Below are 5,615 nucleotides of genomic sequence, written 5' to 3'. Positions count from 1 at the left end.
TATATATATATATATATATATATATATATATGTATATGCATATATAAATTCGATGAGCTTCTTTTCAGCTTCCGTCTACCAAATCCACTCACAAAGCTTTGGTCAGCCCGAAGCTGTAGTAGAACACACTTACCCAGGATCAATGAACTCAGAACCATATAGTTGGGCAGCAAACTTCTTAGAATACAGCCACACCTGAACTCTTCAAGGTGGTGCCCCACTGTGGGATGATAAAAAACAAACAAAAACAATTGTATTGTAAAATTTATTACTGGTCACTTCTTATATTGGGATCATCATCATCATTGTTTAACGTCCACTTTCCATTCTGGCATGGGTTGGACGATTTGACTGAGGACTGGCGAACCAAATGGCTGCACCAGGCTCCAATCTGATCTGGCAGAGTTTCTACAGCTGGATGCCCTTTTTAATGCTAACCACTCCGAGAGTGTAGTGGGTGCTTTTACATGCCACCGGCACGAGGGCCAGTCAGGCGGTACTGGCAACGGACACACTCAAATGGTGTTTTTATGTGCCACCTGCACAGGAGGCAGTCCAGCGGCACCGGCATCGACCTCGCTTGAGGCGACGCTGGTAACGAACACACTCAAATGGTGCTATTTACGTGCCACCAGCATGGAAGCCTGACAGCTGCTCTGGCAATGATCACGCTTGGACAGTGCTGATAGCACTCCACTGGCACGGGTGCCATTCATCAAATTTGGTTATTCATCGATAAAACGAAATCATTTTGAGTCATGATTAATTTCAATGACTTTATTACAAATTGTTTATTACTTACATCTATAAATCCTCATCGTTTAACATCCACCTTTCTTGCTGACATGGGTTGGACAGTTTGACTGAAGGCTGGCAAGCCAGAAGGCTGAACCAGGCTCCAATCTGATCTAGCAAGGGATCTATAGCTGGATGCCCTTCCTCAGCAAAAATACTTAACAGCATTTTGTCTGTCTGAGTTTAGGTTCTGCAGAGGTCAACTTTGTTTTTTGTCCATTTTGGCTCAATAAAATAAATACCAGGTGAGCACTGCAGTCAACATACTCAATTAAAGACCATTTTTATTATTATTGGTGGTGAGCTGGCAGAATTGTCAGCATGTCAGACAGAATGCTTAACAGCATTTCATCAGTCTTTGTGTTCTGAGTTCAAATTTTACTGAGGTTAACTTTGCCTTTCTTCCTTTCAGGGCCAATATAACAAGTACTCATTAAGTATTTCAGGCCTTGTGCCTATATTACAGAGGATTATTTACATTTATATTCTTTAACAACATGTGTTTTTCAGGCGCCACACATAGATGTGACAAATTGTCTTTCCAGAATCCTGAAAGAGGACCTGTGATTGTAGAGGCATTGCTTGAAGGCAGTTCTGGCTGAGCCAAGACATTTTTGAACTCAAGTGTTGGTTGTGTTTACATCTCTGGGGCATTTTCCATTGGCTCCAGGCCTAGAGATGTTGTTGATGTCACTGCTGTTATTAGAGCTGTTATTATGGAGCATGGGTCTGGCAATATTGCTGTGGTGAAGAGCAGAGATCCCTGTTCACCATTTTAGCCCATATGAACTGCCAACTAACTGAGCTAAGTGAGATAACCGATCTTCACCAACTTGGGTTGTTTATTCTTTATTCACTGACTAACTGACTGTAATGGATTTCTGCCTCTGCAGTTTGAAGAGCTATATGGCTTTTGCCATTAGAATCTGATGAGTCATCCAGAGAACGAAGCACTTTATGGATGCAAAACCATTGGTCACTCTATGACTGGACATATACTTAACTGCATACATATATATGAGTGGCTGTGTGGTAAGAAGCTTGTTTCCCAACCACATGGTTCTGGGTTCAGTCCCACTGCATGGAACCCTTGGGCAAGTGTCTTCTATTATAGTCTCAGGCCGATCAAAGCCTTGAGTGGATTTGGTGGACAGAAGCTGAAAGAAACTCATCATGTGTGTGTGTGTGTGTGTGTGTCTATGTTTGTCCCCCCACACCATCGTTTGACAACCACTGCTGGTGTGTTTACGTCCCTGTAACTTAGTAGTTCGGCAAAAGAGACGAATAGAATAAGTATTAGGCTTACAAAGAATAAGTCCTGGGAGTCAATTAGTTTGCTCCAGCATAGCCTCAGTCAAATGAGAGAAACAAGTAAAAGAGTAAGAATCACTAAGTCAGAAAAAAAAATGCATTCATGTTTTATTGAATAGAGTGGGTATATTAACCAAAGTATACAGCATTGGGTAACCAGATACAAGATAACAAGGTAGTTATTTAAATATACATGAGGTATGCCACTCCCGAAGAGCATGTGTATTCAGATAACTGCCCTGTTATCTAATATTTGGTTATCTAACATCTAGTTTGTAACTGATTGGTAAGACTGGCTGAAACAAGTCTATAATATTGTATACTTTGATAATGCAGCAAGGTGGCAGGATCATTAGCACACCAGGTAAATGCTTAGCAGTGTTATCCAGCTTAATTACTGAGTTCAGATTCCACTAAGGTGGACTTTGCTGTTCATCCTTTCCAGATCAATAAAATAAGTATCAGTCGAGCACTGAGATCAATATAAGTGATCCCCCCACCCCCCGAAACCTCTGGCCCTGTGCCAAAATTTGAAATTAATATTGTATACTGTGTGGGGTGGGCATTGCAGGATGTATATTTTGGCATCCTGCTATGATGACGAATTTCCTTATGTGTTTGCTCTTGTCATTAATCCACATTATTTGTTTTTGGCTTGAATATTTTCAGGATAATTATTTTAATATTCATCAATAATTCTTTTATAAAGCCAATTCAGCTGCAGTCTCCATTGATATTCCTTAGTAATTAGGAGAAGAGGTCTTGGCAATGCATGTGTAGTACACCATATACTACAGGTGCTGTTGTCTCGAGCAGGGGTTTTCAAACTGTGGTCCGTGGACCACAGGGGGTCCGCAAGGACAAGACACGGGGTCCGTGGACAGCAAATACTTTTTTGGGACAATTTGATTTTATATATGTTTTTTAATCGAAATCTTTTAATTGACAATAAACCTATTTGTTAAATACTGTTAAATAAATAAATAAATGTAAAGATATATGTTATTTTAAGCAAATATTTATGTATAAACTTCATAAGCGTTTATAAGGGGGTCCCTGAGGTAAAGCCTGAAATATAAAGGGGTCTGCAAGTTAAAAAGTTTGAAAACCCCTGGTCTAGAGTACCACAAACTACAGAGGTACTGTTACTGTCGTTCCATATTGTATGATGTAATGAAGCTGGTAGCCAGTTGGTCTGCTCTATGGAAATAGTATTGATGGTCCCGGAGAAGAAAAAAGATGTGTATGTATGTATGTATGTATGTATGTATATATGTGTGTGTGTACATATGATGAACTTTCAGTTTCCATCTACCAAATCTACTCACAAGGTTTTGGTTGGCCACCAAAATCCCACGAAGGCCAGTCAGGCGGTACTGGCAACGGCCACGCTCAAAATGGTGCAATTTATGTGCCACCCGCACAAAAGCCAGTCCAGGGGCACTGGCAACGATCTCACTCGAAAATCCCACGAAGGCCAGCCAGGCGGCCCTGGCAACGGTCACGCTCAAAATGGTGCATTTCATGTGTCACCCGCACAAGAGCCAGTCCAGGGGCACTGGCAACGATCCTGATCGAAAATCCCACGAATATATATATATATATATACATGCATGCATGTGCAAGTGTGTGTGTGTTTGTGTCTTGTCTTCACTGAATGTCGTTCATTTTTAATGTTCTGTGAAAAACATGCTTGGTCAAGGGGAAATATTATCTTTCTTGGAAACAGGTAAAGGGTGACAAGAAGAAGGGCATTGTTTATTGTTTTAACATCCACTTTTCCATGCTTGTATGGAAAAATGAATGTTAAGACAATGACAACGATGACGATGACACTGCTACTGCTGCTGATGTCTTTCCAAGGAAAATAATGAAGTACTTAACCTGAGAGGCAATATTGACCCAAAAGGAAAATTTCTCAATAAAATCTATTTGATTATTTCTTAAACTCTGGCAGCCAAACAAAGCATGCTTCCTGCATCTGAAAGGACTCACATAAATTTTAGCAGTATAAATCAATAAGAATATGTTGTTATTGTAGCAAAGAAGCTTTAGTCCTTTAGCTACTATACTGATTTTTGTTGCAGGGATAGTTTTCTTTGATAAATTTATTACTTGGGTTTCTCCTGTAAGTTTTGTTCCAACACGTGTCCCTGTTTCTCTCCACTCGGTCTAAAAAATGTTTACTGTAATTTGGTTGGTAAAAGTTATTAGTGTTATTAATTAAATCAGTATTATATTATTATTATTATTATTATATTGGGATTGCTAGGAGGTTGGTGTTGCTGCCTGAGTAAACTGGTTGGAAGCACATGGTTCGGGTTTCTTTGTTGGAATAAATTGTTGCGGTGCTTAATTATGTTTGGGATGCTGGGGAACTGGTTGTGCTATCTGGGTAAATAGACTGAGAATCCGAAGGTTGAGTTTCCTCGTTGAGGGGTAAAGGGAGTTGCTTGGATGTTTCTAAATGCAAGTATGGCAAAAGTAGGCATTAAAACAATGGTGATGCAATGACACACATTCGCTCAATAGCAAACACAAAACTTGAACAAACAACAATAACAACTTGTTATTACTAGAATACATTTTTTTATTTTAATCTTCACATATTGTAATATACAAAAGATATCGCTACTCTGTATTACAGTGGTATACTGGTATAATAAACTCTGTATGACATGTCTGATAGAAGTCCCTCTTGTTTTCTGCCCCACCCTCTGTCTCTGACAATAGTGCTTTGATATGATTATACAATATGAGATGTACCTGATAAACCAAACCATAAACATGTTCTATGACAATGATGGCAGATTCACCAGTCGTAAATAACAAATGAGGATTCCACAACTTCTTACTGAGAAATCTGCATAGATGATTTGTTTAAAGTGATCAAATGTTTGTGTTGTACAACAGCTCACTCACTCCGTTGAGTCAATGTTGTCTGTCAATTTGATAAGCAATGTCAAATCATGAATGGTGTGCCACACGTCAAATGTCAAAGTGATTACAGAGCAATATGAAATGGAGTGTTTTACTCACCTAAGCTAGGAATTGAAACCATGATCTTGGGGTCGTGAGTGCAACACCTTGACCACTGAGCTATGTGATACAAAGATTCAATCACATGCACCCTCATTTGTGTCTTGATAGGATTATGTTCTTTTTAATGATAAGAGTATGTGGGGATAACAGATTCCATCAGACATGTCTAGCACAAATTTGTTCTCTGTTCTATATGACAGTGATACCTTACTATGATAAACTAACTGACATGGAAAGGATATGTTTGATAAAGTCCTGTCATGCATATTTGCTAGAATTATCAAACATATGTGATAAATTCCTGGAAAAACGTTCAACAGAACTTTAGTACATGTCCCAACAGATCAGATATTCTGCTGCATTTTTGAAATTGTATTTTCTCTCTTGTTCTCTCTCCATTCTTTGGATACATGGTGGGTTTTGAAACTCCTCATAGTGTAGAGAAGTTTATATGAGTGTTTAAGTGT

Source organism: Octopus bimaculoides, chromosome 5 (genome assembly GCF_001194135.2).
Source record: "Octopus bimaculoides isolate UCB-OBI-ISO-001 chromosome 5, ASM119413v2, whole genome shotgun sequence".
Lineage (NCBI taxonomy): Eukaryota > Metazoa > Mollusca > Cephalopoda > Octopoda > Octopodidae > Octopus > Octopus bimaculoides.
This window is presented reverse-complemented; position numbering follows the sequence as displayed.